General features: G+C 46.0%; 2 pseudogenes; both read right to left on the bottom strand.

Moving 5' to 3' along the window:
* Positions 1-13,244, bottom strand: part of LOC137533046 (small ribosomal subunit protein RACK1-like) — a 38,729-nt pseudogene extending 25,485 nt beyond the window's left edge.
* Positions 1-19,089, bottom strand: part of LOC137533045 (small ribosomal subunit protein RACK1-like) — a 384,907-nt pseudogene that overhangs the window by 355,207 nt on the left and 10,611 nt on the right.

Here is a 19,089-nt window from a genome sequence, read left to right as displayed (position 1 = left end):
AGATCTTTAATGACCGTTTAGCCTACAAAACGGGACAAGCATATAGATGGGACAATAGACCCACTCCCCCTAAACCACGGGGACAGCTACCGAAACCGAAACCAAAACCAAAACCAGCTGATCAAGGTGCGGAAGAGTCTGACTCCTCGGTAGTGAGTGGCAGCTCAGTTACATCTGAATCCAGTCAGGGATCGGAGTCAAAGGGGAAAAGATACCCCACACGTCTCCAGGACAAGATAAAGAAATCAGCCCATAGATCACAGGCAGCATGTGGGGAAAATGCAGCAGCATCTGGCACAGGCCCTTTGTCTCAGTCGCTTTCATCTTCATCCTCGGTTCCTTTTTTAGAATAAAAGGTGAATCACCAAGTATGATACCGGATAGTGACAAAGAAACATCTCTAAACAGATCAGATAAATTGCAAGTTATAAATCTTACTGGAGAAAGTCTGCCTCAATGTGTAGAACAGCTGCTGAGCAAAGGTTTGGGTTTTTGTCCCATTCAGCAGCTTGATAAATTTGATTTTGTGGTTGACCTACATCTGTTTTGCAGAAAGCTGTTTTTACGATCTACGGCCAAAAAGAAGGCTACAGAAACATCCCAAGCTATGGCAACACCCGTATTTTTAACTCAGGGTGACAATGAGGCATTGGAAGATTTAAATCTATTATATGAGGAGAGTAGCGGGGGAGCCGGGGATGATTTGGAACTGACGGGGGCATGGGGGGGCTGCAGGCTTACCACTCCACGTTATGTAAACATTAATCAACAATTTAAGAGCAAATCTACACGGTTTCCACCTCTCACGGGGAATGTGGGTATCAGATGTTTTATTCAGGCAGTAGAGAGAGATTTGGCCAGCCTAGAGGTGATTAATGATGGGGGGTCTGAACTTACAGGCAGTGACTGTGAGGCTTATGACCTGCTATTGACCCGGACAGATTGGACCATTAAGCCCTCCGATAAGGGGGGGAATGTGGTGCTAATGACAACTGGTGAATATAGGGACATGTGTTTGGACCTCTTGGGCCAGCGGGGGTGCTACAGGAGGGTCTCGGCGTCGGGCCTTGAGCGTTGCCAGCAGAGACTCTTTGCTTTAATTGATGAAGCCAGAGTTACGGGAGTTATTGATGAGGAGGTGGCTGCCTATTTGAAAGTTGTGGATCCGATCTTGCCTACTTTTTATGCCCTACCAAAAGTGCATAAACGCATGCAGAAACCACCTGGGCGTCCCATAGTTTCGAGTAGAGGGTCGCTAACCGAAAAAATAAGTGTTTATATAGATAGGCACCTCCAGCCGCATGTGCAGGGATTGCCGTCTTTTGTTAAGGACACCACTCATCTTCTACGTATCCTGGATGATATGTGTGTACCTTCGGGAACTCTGCTGGTGTCTCTCGATGTCGAGTCCCTCTATTCTTGCATCCCCCATGGCCCCGGGGTCCGGGCGGTGTCCAATTTCCTGGGGGAGCTGGGGGTGCAGGATGCTGCGCACAATGATTTCATTCTGGCACTGCTCAACTTCTTGTTGACCAACAATATCTTTGCCTTCGATGGTGTTAGATACCTCCAGGTGCAGGGTGCGGCGATGGGGACTACTTGTGCCCCGTCGTACGCAAACCTGTACCTGGGGGACTGGGAGAGATCACTCTTCGCAAGTGACGATTTGTCTGAGTACCTGAGCCACGTATTATCGTGGCACAGGTACATTGACGATATTCTGGTTTTATGGACAGGTACATCTGCACAGATGTCGGATTTTGTTGCACGTTTGAATCAGAATGATCGTAATTTAAGATTCACTTTGGAAGTGCAGCCTGTGACCATTGCCTTTCTGGATATAAGGATATCAGTTGCGGCCAATGGTCGTTTAAATACTACCCTATACCGCAAGGCTACAGCAAGTAACGCTTTGCTCTGCGCCGATAGCTTCCACCCCCCCCCCATACAATTAGAGGGATACCGATTGGACAATATCTTAGAGTCAGACGGAATTGTTCCGATGACCAATCGTTTCTGCGTGAGGCGAGGGACCTACAAACTAGATTCAAGATGAGGGGGTATGGTGATGGCTGTCTGCGCAGAGCATTTAATCGAGCATGGAATAGCAAGAGGAGTGATCTCCTCCAGCCACGAAGGAGTAGAGATGACACAGCGAGGGCTACCACACAGCCCTTGCGTTTTCTTACGAGATATTGTGCGCAGCATTCTGCATTAAGAAATATCCTGGATAGACACTGGTACTTGTTGCAGAGTGACCCGGTGGTCGGACCTGTCGTGACAACCCGCCCTGAACTCACTTTTAGGAGAGCGAGATCATTGAAGGATGGATTAGTACGTAGTCATTTTTCTGTGTTGAGTCCCAGGAAACATTGTTCCACCTTGGGTACCTATACATGTGGAGGATGTGACTATTGTCAATATGTTCGGGTGGGAAGGGCCTTCTGCACACCTGGGGGCAGGAGAGTCTGTTTGTCCCATTATGGCAATTGTAAAACAATTCTGGTAGTATACATCTTGTTGTGCCACTGTGGCGCGTTCTACATAGGCAAAACAAAGCGAACCCTAAGGGAACGCATGTCAGAACATATAAAAAGTATTGAGAAGGGGGATGCGGACTCTCCTGTAGCCAGGCATTTCTCCCTCGAACATGACAATAGCACTAGAGGAGTTAAATTTATGGTTCTCGACCGTATCCATCCAACAATCAGAGGGGGCAATCTAGATAGATTGCTCCTAAGATGTGAATCCCGATGGATTTATAAGTTACAGGCCCTGGAACCACCAGGCCTGAATGAAAATATGAGCTATGCCCATTTTTTGCCTATTTGATTGCCTGTGTGTGTCCTGGCGCTATGGGGCGTATCGCCACTGTCCCGTTGCCTGGTGAGGTCCCGTTGGACTTTCTTTCTTACAAATGCCCTGGGTTTCATATGTTCCCCGCCCACAGCTGCTGGGTTGGGACTGTTGATAACCCTATAGTGTTTTCTTAGAACTGGAGTTAGGGTGTTATCCCTACAGTTTCCTCCTCGTTTTAATAACGGGGAGGAATAACATTTTTGAGCGCCAAGAGCGCGTTTTTTTCTGGGCAATTCTTTTGTTCACCCTTCCGTGTTGAGATGTTACAATGGTTTAAATATTAAACCATAATTCTGTTTGTCTATTCTATCAATATGGATCACTGGTATATGGGGTCTAGGGCTAGCTTCTACACAAGCCTGGATGGACTAATGGTGGATAGGGAGATTGTTGATCTATTACTTTTTTATCTAGACGGTTTCTTTTCGCTTCCCGTGTGGGTTACTTAGACGCTACCTTTTATTGGCGTCATATGGGCGTTTTTGCATCGGTGGAGTTAGCCTTGCCGCTCTGCCCTTATCCACCTGCCGCCTATCCACTGGGTTCTGTTGTCCAGCTCGCCTTGGCCCCTCCCCCATGTATCCATGTGAGTGATGATGCGTGAATGCGAGATGCTTGATGTTTGATTGGTGTTAGCCAGTTTAAAGGTCGGAGAATATGACGTTGGCAGCCACACCCTTTGAGAAAGCCGGAAGCCGGCGAAACGTCGGGGAGAGCTGCCGACCTCCTGCATGGGACGCCACGCCGCCCCGACCTCCGCCATCACCCACGGAGACCTATCCAACGGCCTCCGCCCACCTGCTCATACGGACACGGACACTCAGACGGACACTAGTGAGTCATCTGGACACTAGTGAGCTGTCCGGAATCCGGGGCTACGCTTGGTAGAGCGCGGATTGCCTGACATCCCTGTGAGACGTGTAAGCCAGTGGAGAGTCCTCTTCCGCATTGGTGAGATAAGCTGTACACACATGCCTTTTGTTGAGCTGTGCAGTTGAAGGCGTATATGGAGGCCACACGCGACATACTGCTGTGTTATATTGGAGGTTACCTGTTGCTGGTTGTTGCCCACTGGTGCTGGACAGGCATTTGAGGCCTACGCTGCTTTACTTATTCTGCTTGCTACTTTATGTGCCTAACAACACTGCTTTCTGAAAGGAACAGCGCAGAGACTAACACCTTTTTGCATGCTCATTGGCTATCCATCCTTTGCTTCACCTGGTATACCATGGTTGAGACCTCCTTCACAATTACATCCATTGCTGCTAATGTGTAGTTAGCTGCCGGCGTATGAGTGGTGTGGTAGTGTGGTCGCGGTGATGTTGTGGCGGGGTGGCCATCCCATGTGTATTTTATATGTTTTATTATAATTTTTCTACTATTTTCACAATTAATAAAATTAGATATATTTTGAGATTTTGAGCTTTATGTTGTGTATTGGTTAGGTAGTACATGCTCCACCATATACTCACACGGCCCCTATTGTGATTACCTTACCACACAATTTGCTTTTCCCTTGTACAAGTAGTGGCTCAGCTCAGGCCCCTCTCTCCTGTTTGTACACCAGTGTAGCTCTCCTCTTCTCTCCATCCATCCAGAGCTGGCTACACTCGTTTTCTCCCCCTCCCTCCAGTGGCTGATGACGTCATCTGTCTGCCGGGCTGCATTCCTCTCTTGCCTGGCTATACACACCGCAGCTGCAGGAGCACACTATTTGCGTGTGCTGATGGCTGGTCTACCCTCCTCCCTGCTGTCACTTCTGATCTGATCGCTGGATGCTGGAGGATGAGGGGAGACTGTGGTGCAGGCTGCACTGCATAGAGCTCTCCTGTCCTGTGCAGCACAGAGGTCGGCAGCTAGTGTGGTCTATGCAGCAATCAGCAGGCAGGCACACAGGACACTGTCACTAGTGGAATTGCCAGGCATGGCAGAGACTTCGGTGATACCTGGCTACACTGGGATTTCAGCAGCGCCTCTTTTTAAATGTTGCTCCACCCCCCTCTGTGATTGGCTGGCATTATCACATGCTGCAGCAGCCGCCCGTAGCATGAATAATCATCACACATGAGACGTGACAGGCTGGGAGCAGGGGGCGTGTAGTAGAGTTGCAGTAAGTGAGCAGGGGGCCCGGGGCCCCCCCTGGGAGCTCCTGGCGGCGGGGCCCATCACTCTTGTATCGGCTGTACCCCCCTGATGGCGGGGCTGACCACAGGTAACTGTCTCAAAGAATTACACTGCCTGCAGACATTACACATAGCAAGGCATGATTCGATACAGGGCTCTCTGTACTGACCTGCATGATCTGCTGAGCATACACCGTACCAGCAAAAGCAGAAAGTAGTGGCCAAAGTAACCAGCTACAAAGAAATCAAGCATGGCTGAAGGCAAGATCCCTATGCACAACCAGCTATAGATAAGTGACATACTCATTAAGATGGTGACCCAGAATGATCACAGATGGATGTTCTGGCTCTATAAGGCTTTAAAGCCATTGTTTACCTTGTCGGAATTTTTTTTTTTAAATTACACACACATGTAAAAAAATGAACATACATGTACCTTTGCTCATTTTCGCCTCACCACTGCCCTCGTTCGTGCAATAGAGCATGAAATCTGCTTGGTTTGTATCCAAGATGGCCGCCGACCTTTGCTTCATCTACCGGGTCGGCGGCCTCTTACGTCCTAATTTCTCCAAGTCTCCAGCGCCGATAAAATAGCGCGAGACATAGGAGACTTGGGGTGCGCGTTCCAGGGACAGTGCGCGCGCGCGCTCACGTCCATCGTCAGGAGCGCGCGCGTGCAGTACAGCACTGAAGAGTGTACAGAGCTGCCACCCTGCTAATTAGTGAAGGTCCTTTTATACCGTCACATGTGTGTCAAGTGTGTGTGTGTATGTGTGTGTGTGTGTGTGTGTGTGTGTGTGTGTGTGTGTGTGTGTGTGTGTGTGTGTGTGTGTGTGTGTGTGTGTGTGTGTGTGTGTGTGTGTGTGTGTGTGTGTGTGTGTGTGTGTGTGTGTGTGTGTGTGTGTGTGTGTGTGTGTGTGTGTATATATATATATATTTTTATTTTTATTTATTTTTTCACAATCCCCACACTGGCCCGCTATGAGCACGCTGACAGGGACGCACAATCGACCTCACCCAGCGCTGCGCGCTCTTGTGATGAGCAGGGGAGCCGCGCATCTGCGTGAGAGCGGCTGACAGGGAGGAGCAAAGGGGCAGAGATGGTGGAGGAGTGACAGAGCAGGGCTAAGAAGCTCTGCCTCCTCTCTCCTGCCTTGATTATTCAACCGAAGTGGTCAAAGATTAATAACAGTGATTGTGGGTTCAATGCTGCAGGAAAAATGATGGGAAAGGGGCATTACTATAGAGGTCAATGAGGTAAGTTGTCCTCTATTAGTAAAAAGAAAATAAAAAAAGTGTAAACATTCACTTTAAAGAGAATATGTATTGTTAAAATTGCACAAAAGTAAACATACCAGTGTGTTAGGAGACATCTCCTATTCCCCTCTGTCACAATTTCGCCGCTCCCCGCCGCATTAAAAGTAGTCAAAAACAGTTCTAAAAAGTTTGTTTATAAACAAACAAAATGGCCACCAAAACAGGAAGTAAGTTGATGTACAGTATGTCCACACATAGAAAATACATCCATACACAAGCAGGCTGTATACAGCCTTCCTTTTGAATCTCAAGAGATCATTTGTGTGTTAACCTTCTGTCCCCTGCAGCTCTCACCCACTGAATACTAGTGACAGGCTGTGAGGCTGATCCTTTCTTCCTGTCTGTAATTCCTCAGTATGTGTCGGACAGCTCCTTTCACAGCCTAATGCTGGATACACACCATGAGTTTCCGCGTTCGATGCGTCCGTCGATACGCATCAATTCGATTATTTCCGACATGTCCGATTCAAGCTTCGATGGATCGTTAGGTCGATTTGCCATACTTTACATGGCAATCGACCTAAAAATCATCGAAATGCGTTCGGAAATGCTCGGAAATAATCAGATCGACATGTATCGACGGACGTATTCGACGCGGAGATCCATGGTGTGTATCCAGCATAACAGAGGAGGATTTTTATCCAGCTCTCACTGATATCAGAGAGCAGAGAGGCTGCTGGCTTATGTAAATAACACATTGTAACACATAACAAATCATCGAAATGCGTTCGGAAATGCTCGGAAATAATCAGATCGACATGTATCGACGGACGCATTCGACGCGGAAATCCATGGTGTGTATCCAGCATAACAGAGGAGGATTTTTATCCAGCTCTCACTGATATCAGAGAGCAGAGAGGCTGCTGGCTTATGTAAATAACACACACACACTGGAGTGTGCATAGAGGGGCCTGGAAAGGGGTGTGCATAAACAGACCAGCACAGAAGAGTTGGCAGCCTTCCAGACACAGGGCGACAAGTCTGACAGGGGAAAGAAACATTGATTTATTACAGAGACAGTGATAGTAGAAAGTGCTGCAGTAAGCCAGAGCACATTAGAACAGGTTTAGGAACTTGTAGGATGGTAGAAAAAACGTAATTTTTGTTACAGAGTCTCTTTAAACACAGATTACTAGAGAATAAATAGTTCATAAGGTAGCCCATAATCTTGGCCCTGCCTGTTATTCTCTACAGGCCAAAACAATTAGTAACCTGTGGGTAGAAAAGGTTATTCTCAGCTCCCCAAGAGTACTTCTTTCGTGTTTCCCGGTCTCCCCTTACCAGATCCAACAAACATGCAGCAAGTGTTTCCACTTATCTTCTCCTAGTCACCACTCTTGTAAGCAAATAGTAGCCCTAACTATCAGGAAAACTCTGGAAATGACAACAACCTCTCCGAAGGCACAGCAGCACTGGGCAAGGAGAGTATCCACTTATACTGGGACTACACGGGTCGATTCTGGCGCTCAATCGTTTTTGCTGCTCGGTTCTCCGGGCGATTCGCTTATCTTCCACTACTTTTTCCATTGTTCTCAATGCAGAACAACCCACTAAGCTACCCGATTTGGGGGCTGGACGATCAGGTAGCCACAATCCCTGCCGCTCCTGAGGCCTGCACTGCCCCATTTTCGTGACCTCTGAGTCACAATGCTGGAAGGAGATATCTCTCCGCCCAATGGCAGTTCAGGAAAGCCTGCATGAAAACATACATGAATATTTAGGGGGGGGCGTTCCTCCTATTGCCCTCCGAGATAGCAACAAATATTTACAGCAGAAAGGTCCGCACCAGTCCAGGATTCCAAACAATGACTTTATTTAGGACGTATCCAGTATAAAATATCCACATGCATCAGATTGCTAGGCAAACTTATATCCTAAATAAAGTCATTGTTTGGAATCCTGGACTGGTGCGGACCTTTCTGCTGTACATTGTGGGCTTTGCTGACCTGATCGTGCACATTCCAGTGATTGGTGGGTAGAGCGGTGTTAACACGACTTCTGCAGCAACAAATATTGTCGCTAATTTCGGGGCTATAATGCAGCGGTGAAGGACAGAGGCATTTCATGAGTCAGCGAACATGCCTCGGTGTCCAATCTGACACTCCCCTCCCCCCCCTTTCAGGTTTTCTTTAAGGAGCCTTCCTGTGGACATATGCAAGTTCTTGTCATATTGAAGTATGAAGTATTTCATCTCACCTTGCCTCCAGAGGCACACAGGGAGCCATCAGGTGACACAGTCACTGACTGTGTTCAGGTAGCCAGTGTGACCGCTATGGTTTGTCTTCAGATTACAATTGGCCAAATTCCACACCAAAAATTAAAGTATAACGTTACAAGATCAGCAGGTATTCAGCAATGCACACATTATTTGAAAAGAACTTTGCAATATTACAAACTAATCTGGCCCATCCAATCATCTGCAGTTCTATAAAAAAAAAAAAAAAAAAAAAAAAAAGCCTTTTTTTTAACCATGCGTTCCATTTAGGGCTAAGTTCACATACACAAAAGCAGTGCAGTTAATATTTCACAACTGTAGATTACACAGTGACAAAGATGTTAGCTGCTTTGCACATCCATGTGCATTTGCATGCTGACATGCAATGAGCTCCTGCTGTTGTGGCTCCTCGCACGCAAAGGCTTGTCCAAGTTTGTAGGCATCCCAAATAGTATTCCAGGGAAAGTTTATACAACAAGTTAGCATCATAACCAAGATGCTGCCCACAGGACCAAAGAACCATAACTGACCTTCCAGAATAACAAACCAATGCACCAATAGGTTTCAAATTTATGGCATGGCAGTAGATCTGCTGCAGCACAGCTGTCGACCGATGGCAAGCTGCCAGGCAGTCTATTGGGCCAATCAATGTGCTGGGATCTCATCCTACAAAGTCACTGGAACTGACTGGGTCGGGGGTGGGACAATTGGAGCGGCCGTTAGTTGTTGGGGTGGGGGAATGGGGAAGAGAGCAGGAGTAAGTTAGTAGTGCATGCTACAGCAGTAGCGTGCCCACTTTGAACATTTTTCTTGCGCTGCCACACTAAGGGCCCTTTTACACTTAATGCGATAGTACTTTCCATAGCAGTGCATTGTGAAAAAGCTTTCAGTTAAAACACGTATGGTGTGAACTGAAGCATTGGGAAATATGGACATTACTTTGAAAATCAGTTTTCTTTTGGCTTTAACGGAGAGCAACTGATTAGGTGTAAAAGGTGCCTAAGCTGCGCTGCTTGAGCAGTGTAATTTAGTAAATCAACCCCTACTGATTTTGTAGGAGAGCCAGATGGAGCCCTCAAAAGAGCCACATCTGGCTCCCGAGCCATAGGTTCCCTACCAGTTTTAGCGTGTCTAAAATGGGATTTCATATTACTATAAGTTTGCAGAATCTGTTATAGTTGAACCACACCCATAAAGGTTCCAGTACCATCTGACCTTAGTTCCTGTATGACTGCCACCGAATTGCTATGCAACACACACATTTTCAAATATTACCCTGACTGTAGAAAGTGTGTTATAATGCGGTTTTTTTTAACAGATGTTACCATGTCCATACAATTGTATGGCTAGCAAATTCACATGCAGTTATAAAGCAAAAACATGCATAGTGTGAACTCATCCCAAGTGTATCTGAACTCTGGATGCCCATTTATAAATCAGAAATTTGTAAGTTCACCTTTAAAGTCCAATTAGCTACATAACAGTCTGAAAAGTATAATTTCTCAGTTATTTCCACTTCCTGCCAGCAAGTATACAAGCAGGAAGTGGCAATTTTGGAGGAATGGGATTTTAGAGATAAAGTAAAAGAATAAAGAACTTTTTGTTTATATAAATAAACATTCAGAACTCAGGTATACATAAATCCTAATGCTGGGAACACACGGTACATTTTTTCCACTTGATTCTCTTATCTTCTTAACTTTTTTTTTTTTTTTTAATTTCCCATTCACTTCTATGAGAAATCGAGTGGTAAAACAATCGTCCGGAATATCGGACATGACGGAATTTATTAATCGAACGCATCTATCGAGCGGGAAAACGAAACGTATGTTCCCAGCATAAGGGCTATGGAGTCAGTGGCTTCATAAACTGAGTCGGAAGATTTTTGTACCAACTCCAGGTACCCAAAATTGCGCTGACTCTTTAGTCTAAGTCTTACCAGGACTGTGGAGTTGGCACAATAATTATCCAACTGCTCAGTTTACTGAAACCTCTGACTCCAGGTGCCCAAAAACTGTTCTGACTCCACAGCCCTGTAAATCCTTTTACTGACCAAATCGCCAGGTGTATTACCTTCACCATCTTGTCCCATCCGCAGGAAACACTGATTGGATTGCTGCTGTTGGGCGAGAAGCGGACACATGAGACCCATTCAGTGTGAGATTCTTCCTGTTAAACATAAATCATAATTTGAAGATCATATGCAAAAATAACCAGACTATTAAAGCATTTCAAACTACAGCTTTACTGATCCCATCATAATTGCAGGATTTTCAGCCTATTTGACATTGTTTCTATGAGAAACACTCAGGTGAGATTTTCTGATCAGGGGGACCAGATAAGCTAATCAGCAGTGTCCTCCCCAGGTCAGTGTCCCACCTGCACTGTGTACTTGCACACTCCTAGCGTGTTCCACAGCTTAATGGTCTTGTCTCTGGATCCAGACACAATCTGGCGGTTGTCTGCAGAGAAAGCCACGCTCAGTACAGCTTTAGGGTGACCCACAAAGTGCCTGGTGGTGGTGCCACTGAAACAAAAAATACTTATACATGATCCCACCATTAGTCAAGCAGGCCTCCATATCACCATGGGATTCTGTGAGCATTCATTTAAAAAAAGCACCGGAAAGTTTGAGTGCAGGGTTAAGCGCCGGGAAGTTTGAGTGCAGGGTGCCTGCTCCTGAAAAAGTCCTGGCGGTGTAGACTATCAACACCCCCCCTCCCCCGATGGTAAGGTGCAATTTAGCTGCTGGCTATTGCTGGCGGCTGAATTGCACTTTTGTAAATTGGGCTCAGTCTTTTGCTGCTGTCCAAAATACCCTTTGTGCACAGCTATAGCCGTTATTGACGTTACAGTCTATGGTGGCACCCAGATGTCCGGTTCCCTTTAAACCTGTCTCGTACCATTAGATCTACAAACTTACGTAGTAAGATCCCACAGACGTAGAGTTCCATCCCAAGATCCAGACAGAGCAAACTGACCATCAGATGAGAGGACAACGTCGCTGACTAAGTGGGGTACACCATAATTTGTCTCATCACGGGTCAACTTCCACATAATGACCCGTCTTATCTGCAATGAAAGCGGCAAGCTTTACTAGGCAGCAAGAAAACCGAAACAGAGCAAAAATAATTGCATTAACCTTATGAATATAAATCATTACAATAACATAGGTATGAATATCCAAACTAAGCAACAACTGTCATTCAAATAGAAATTTAAAGAGTGAATGACAAAAATGCATGAATGGTAGCACAAGTAAAAGCTGCTTATAAACATACACAAGTAAATGCAAGGGGAAGGGGTGGGGAGGGGGCGTCACTTTCTCGGCTGGAGTGCCAGTTTAACTGCATAACTGGACAAGCCCTACAGAGGTGTTCCTAAAAGACAACTGCTGGTGATATGGCAGTAGACTGACCGCAATCTGCAACAGTCTGACCAACTACATGTAAACAGAGCAGCAGCGCAATCTTAGTTCATTCCCGTCAACTAAAATATAAATATAATATAACCATCTACCAAAGTGTATCAGATAAAAGGCAGACAATGTCCCAGTGAGCAGCGATGGGATTAAAAATGTAAATTTTGACATTTGCCCCAAAGACCAAAATTAGCAGTAGCTGAAACAGAAATCGTAGGGAGTAATTTACACAGCCAGTTTCCAAACAGTTCAAGGAACACCATTGTAAGATTTAAAATACATGTGTACACATACTTCTAAGTACATTTCTCCCAAATTAAAATGCTTTACAAATTATTCTACGTTGTTGTCACTTACAGTACGCAGTAAAAATCTGACATGTTTCCAACTAGTCCATCACCTAATGGGGGATTCTCAGGGTTTTCTTTATTTTTTTAAAGCACTTACATGGCAGTGACAGTCCAGATGCCTGAATAATGGGCTAATGAGTAGGCAAGCCATCCAGCATCATTTCCAGGGAGCACTTTAGTAAAGAATAAAGGAGATACAGAGAATCCCCCACAAGGAGATGGACAAGTCCAAAACCTGCAGGAGCGGTCAGAGTTTAACTGCCTTATGTAAAGTGACATGTACATAGAAGAGAAGTAATTTATGGTTTATTTTACTATAGTAGAATCGTACTACTTGTAAGAATGTGTACATATGATTTATACATTTTACAAGTCCTGAGAGTTGTCTTTAAAGTGCCACATTACACCTCAAAAAGCATGTGCAATCTCCATTGCACTTGTGCTGTAACCTTTTTCTTTTTAAGTGCAAGATAAGCCCATCTACATATACAGTAGCAAGTATGAGGACTATAAATTATAATAAACACTCTATAGAGCAATAGAAACCGGTGCAAGAAATAAATGAACAAGAGCATTGATAATAATGCAATACTGTGCTAAGTCCCATGACTTCTAACACTTGGCACACAGAACGGGGCAATACTACAGTGCTAGGCCCACACAGAGCCTGCACTGCTACAGACACTATATACAGGGCCACAGAGTACAGATACAGGATCGCACAGTACAAATACCCGGCCACACATCGCACATCAGCCACACAGTGCTAAAGGAAGGGAGCAGCACAGCTCCATACTGATAGAATGGCCGCTATACACATGCATCTCACCCCGGGAGGAGCTCAGGATCATATCTGGGAACTGCGGAGTGGTGGCGATCTGTGTAACCCAGCCATTGTCGCCCCTTGAGGGTCCCCCGAAGGGTCATCTGCTCGGTCTTGTCTGCAATTTGCCCCGGGACGTTCCACCAGAGGAGGATGGAGAGGGGTTCTCTCTGTCGGGTAAAGACACCGGGAAAAGGCAGAAATGGACGTCACGTGCCTTTTATAGTCGACGTGCACACCACGACGGCATGATGTCACATCCAGAAACACGTATGGGCACCGCCAGTCGCAATATGGAGGTGGTTTGCTGCTCCGCTATGTAACAGAGCAGTGCGATACCAGGCCGAATACGTAAATATGGCTTCCGAATTCAGTCTGAGCATGCGTGGCTTATTCAATCAGATAGACACAGCATAGTACGGTGTATTGGCTGTTGTCATGACACTGCAGTGCAAGGCGCAGGGAACACTAGCCACAAAATAGAAAGCAGAGGCCAAGCCCTTCACGTGCTGCGGCTGTAGCCACATACACCGGGCATCGCCCACTACTAAACCAATCAATGTAATGGCCTGAGTGGGCACTGCAGGGCAGCCTTGCTATATGCTGCTTGCAGCGTCTATCTTGGTAGGGGGCGCGGCTTTCTGATATTTCAAAGCAGTCAGACAGCGTAGAAGCTACATTAGCTAGTGTAGAAGCCGTGTCAGCCACTGCAAAAGCCATGTGAGCCAGTGGTGAAGCTAATGCTGGGTTTACACCATACAATTTTCTGTTAGATTCTTCTGTTAGATTTTCTGTTAGAATGCATAATTAGATTATTTTCTGTAAAGAATGGTCATTATCTCTGGTGCATTGTCTTCTGGTCATCTCCTGCTGAGTAGAACAATGCCTAATTGCTTGGCAGATAGATGGTAAGATAGATAAATGTCCAACATGTTGAATTTACAGAATCTAACAGAAAAACCGAACAGAAAATTGTATGGTGTAATCCCAGCATAATGTTGGGTTTACACCATACAATTTTCTGTTGGATTTACCTGCCAGATAGATAAAGTTCAACATGTTGGAAATGTATCTATCTTACGATCTGCCGAGCAATTAGGCATTGTTCTACTCAGCAGGAGATAAACAGAAGACAATGCACCAGAGATAATGACCATTCTCTACAGAAAATCTAATTATGCACTTTAACAGAAAATCTAACAGAAAAATCTAACAGAAAATAGTATGGTGTAAACCCAGCATAAGACATAGCTCCCTGTCCTCTACTGGAGGGATCGTCCCCCTTTAGGAACCCTGTCCCTCTTTCTTCCTCATGTGTCCCTCTTTCTTTGTAAATATATACTCGACTACAAGTCAAGAAATTTAGGCATTTAGGACAATTTAAAAGTGGGGGGGGGGGGGGGGTCGACTTATAGTCGCATCAGCCCTAAATTTCCAAACTTATAGCCGGGGTCGGGGTGCCCCTTTCTCCTCATTACTCTACACTGCACTGCCCCCTCTCTAGCTCTCCCTCCCTCCTGCCTCCTCCTAACTATAATTGTGGCCAGTTTCCCCTATAAACTCCCCCTCCCCTTCCAGCCGCTATGGTTCCTGCCGTTCTCTCTCCCCGAGTGGCCCCTCTCTCCCCCGTGTTCAGTGAATGAATGCAGTGTAGCAGAGCTGACATACGTTACCTAATCCCCCGCTGCGCGCTGTGTCCTTTGAACTCCTCTTCGCTCATGCCGGCGAGCATGCTATAGCGTCTCTCCTGCTTCCAGTACCATGTGACATCAGGAGTCACATGGTACTTAAGCAGGAAAGACGCTATAATATGCTCGCCGGCATGAGCGAAAAGGAGATCAAAGGACACAGTGCGCAGCGGGGGATTAGGTAACGTATGTCAGCTCTGCTACACTGCATTCATTCACTGAACACGGGGGAGAGAGGGGCCACTCGGGGAGAGAGAACGGCAGGAACCATAGCGGCTGGAAGGGGAGGAGGAGTTTATAGGGAAAACTGGCCATAGTACTCAGGATGTATATATCTGCTCTGCATACAGAATGCAGAACAAAATGAGTTGAACAGTGAAAAGCTGAAGCAGCACCTGGGGACCAGGAGGAGTTAATGGCTGCAGAGTTTTATGCACTACAGCCATTAACTTCTCCTGTTCCCCAAGTGCAGGCATTACTTCTGGACCCCAAGTGCAGAGCCAGTAACCCCTCCTAGTCCCCACCTGCAGCCATCAACTTTCCTAGGCCGACTTATACTTGAGACTGAGAAATACCAGCTTTTGGGGATCAAATTTGGGGGTCGACTTATACACGGGGTCCACTTGTATCCGAGTATACACGGTATATTTCTCTACTAAAAATGTGTTTGATTAACTCTAAACTTTATTCCCATCCTTTAAATTGGTATATTACTAATTTTAAAATGTTCATATGAAGGAAAATGAACCAGGGTAGAAAGAACCAGTGTGGACTGAATATCAAAACATATTTCTTATGAAATCTTTTATGGTATGCATGAATAGGGGTGTGGCTTAAATGTTCTCTTTCTCATCTCAAAAAGTTGGGAGGTATGCTAAGGTAAACCCGGTGATCCAACAAAATAGCCTACATCATCAAACTAACCTACATCGAATTGACTTTACTACCCTAACCCTCCTGCCTATAAAATTTGTCATTGCATGTAGGTAGATTCAATGGGTAAACTATTTAGTCGGCAGGCCCCTGACCCTCCACCCTAGCAAAGATAACCCTGGGGCCCCCCATCCCACACCAAATTAACCACTCAAGGACCACAGGCTTACACTACCATATTGACCAGGCTATTTTTTACAATTCAGCACACTTCGCTTTAAAGCCCCATCTACACGATACGATTCTTTGTGCGATTTGATTACGATTCTAGTTACAATCCGATTAAATCCGACATGTCCGATCGGGATTCGATTTGCCATTGCAAAACAATGGCAAATTGAATTGAATCGAATCCCGATCGGACATGTCGGATTTAATCGGTTCGTAATCGAATTGCACAAAGAATCGTATCATGTAGATGGGGCTTTACAGTGTGCTGCACAGCGATACAACTTAGCAGCCGAATGAGTCTGCCCCCCTTTTCTGCCCACCAACAGAGCTTTCTGTTGGTGGGCTCTGATCGCTGCTGCAGTGATTTTTTTTAATGCATTTTAAATGATTTAAATTAAATTTCCCTTTTTTTTAATTTACTTCCCTCCCCCCTGAGATCCAATCAGTGATCACCTCTCATAGGCATCAGCCTATGAGAGAGGATCACATTAAGGGGCCCCTCGAGGGGACAGCTTTGTCACCAAGCTGTCCCCTTACAGCGCTGCGCATAGATTGCTTTGCTGTATAATCTTCTAACGGCCTGCTAGCCACGATCGCGGGCTAGCAGAAGGACTAAAGCAGGAATGGGCGCGCGATCTCCGCTAATCTCTGCCCCCAGGACTTGTCGCCAATCAGCGTTATGCAGTCCTGCAGGAGCCACTCTGCAGCCACCGTTCGGCGTTAGGCAGTCCTGGAGGAGCCGCTCGGCAGCCACCGATCAGCGGTAGGCAGTTCTGGAGGAGCCGTTTGGCAGCCACCGATCAGCATTAGGCAGTCCTGGAGGAGCCGCTCGGCAGCCACCGATCAGCATTAGGCAGTCCTGGAGGAGCCGCTCGGCAGCCACTAATCGGCGTTATGCAATCCTGGAGGAGCCGCTCTGCAGCCACCAATCGACGTTAGGCAGTCCTGGAGGAGATGCTCTGTGGCCCCCGATTGGCGTTAGGCGGTCGCAGAGTGGTTATACCCCTGAGTGCTGCCAGGCCCCTGCCCTACCAGAATCTACATATGTACTAGTACGCCGTTGGTGAGTTGGGAGCACAGTGAGCTGAATGACGGCTCACCCTGTTGCTGCTCAAATTACCGGCAGCGTTAAATACTATCCCCCCCCCCCCCCCCAAGTCGTAGCAACTTGGTGGGAGAAATAGTTTGGGGACTGCCGGTCTGCCATCATTTATGCCTACGCGTCAAATCAGCCTACATGCATTGACAAACACATAGGAAAGGGTTAGGGATGGGGGATAGTAAAGTCAATGGGATGTAGGTTAGTTTGACGATGTAGGCTATTTCGTTGGAGCACAGAACCCCGAATTTCCCTTACGTGGGTGTACACTATAGCAGTAGTGCTACAGTGGCACCAAAGCCACCTGTTTCGAGCAGAACCTCCTCCCCGATTGCCTCCCTCGACTCTACTGTGATCCCTCACCCCCTGTCTAATCAGCATTGCAACTCAACTGTCCTGGCATGCTGGGGACCTGGCAGGACTCTGAAGCAATTGCATCCTTTAGATAAATACAAAAAGGTGAAGCGCTCAACATCACATCCACATTCCACTATACCTATACACGGTATTGTAGCAGTAGTCCTCCTGTAAGAGAAAGTCTGGACCAGGACTAAAAGCTCCAAGTCTGTCATACAACATAAAGTAGCACAGCACTATATATACCAAATGCACAGCATTAACCATCAATAGTCCTCCTGTGGAAGGGAATCATGTAGATACAAATGCACAGCATTAACCATTCGTGGTCCTCCTATAAAAGAAAAACTGAACAGTATTCTATTACTTCCTTAACTGTGTACGCAACATAGTCCATACAACACCATAAAGTCCAAGGGAGTCCACTTGTGCCTTGAACCCCACTTGTCAATCTTCACATATCATGTAAGAATTAGCTGAAGTACTCTTACCAGCAGGTATGGCTGATTGAATCACAGATCAGCAGATAGGGCACATATGAATTGCAGCTCCTCGTACTGTGGATGTGATGTTGAGCGCTTCACCTTTTTGTATTTATCTGTAGTTTGAATAGGGTGGTGACACCCCCCATGGTCACATCACACACTGACTGAGGAATATAGACTTAGATTATTGATTTTTGTATTTGTGCTAATTTAAGGTGAAATCTAGAGAAGCGAACAAAGCCACTTACTTAGATCTACAAATTTCATCCTTTGCCTCAATCGTAGCGCTGACCCTGAATGAAACATGGATTATTTACTTACTGACAACTCCAGATTTGAACATATAGTATACAACTATTTTTTTTTGTTGTTGTTTTCAATATGCTTTTAAAGTAAAGTAATTATACCGGTTAACGCAGTACTGTAACATATAAAGCAGAACCGAAAAATAAAAAACAAAGTTTCACTTACCTGGGTCTTCTGCCAGCCCCTTGCAGCCATCCTGTCACACGCCAGTCCTCCCGCCGCCAGCTAGTTTTGATAAGATTGACTTGTAAGTCGATGGGCCACTGCACCTGCGCAGCCCTGCCACGTGTAGCCTTGTTTGCGTTCCCGTCCGCAATCTTGTCCTGCGATGGTACAGGGCGCTATTGTGGACTGGAACGGGAGTGAAGCTACCTGTGGCCAGAGCTGTGCAGGCGCAGTGGCCCGTCGGCGAAACAGAAACTAGCTGGCGGCGGGGGAACGGAGGATCGTGGAGGACCGGCGCAGGACAGGATGGCTACAAGGGGCTGGCAGAAGCCCCAGGTAAGTGAAACTCTGTTGTATGTGTATTCAACAGATATAACATGCACTTTAATACACTTTTTTTCCTTGAATACAACTTGCTATATTCAGAAACGACCATTTAAAGAAGTATAACGCTCATTTAACGGGGATAATTAAAAAAAAAACAAAAAAAAAAACGGCCACAGTACTGCAGCAGACAAGACAGAGCTGGTTCACACTATGAGCAATTGCACTCAGTTTGCAGATCGGTAAAGCGCTACAGCAGGGTCACCCTATGAGGGTGTTTCACTGCAGCATTTCGATTTTGACAAAATCTCAAAATTATTTTGCAGTGTGAACTAGGCCAAATGGTGGCCACTAATGATCCTATCTTTTTCATCCAATATTACCATTTGTATGTAATATAAGTGACTGCCTAAATATCCATTCAATATATTCACTCACTTTACCCTTATACTA

Source organism: Hyperolius riggenbachi, chromosome 9, assembly GCF_040937935.1.
Source record: "Hyperolius riggenbachi isolate aHypRig1 chromosome 9, aHypRig1.pri, whole genome shotgun sequence".
In the NCBI taxonomy this organism is placed as follows: domain Eukaryota; kingdom Metazoa; phylum Chordata; class Amphibia; order Anura; family Hyperoliidae; genus Hyperolius; species Hyperolius riggenbachi.
This window is presented reverse-complemented; position numbering and strand designations above follow the sequence as displayed.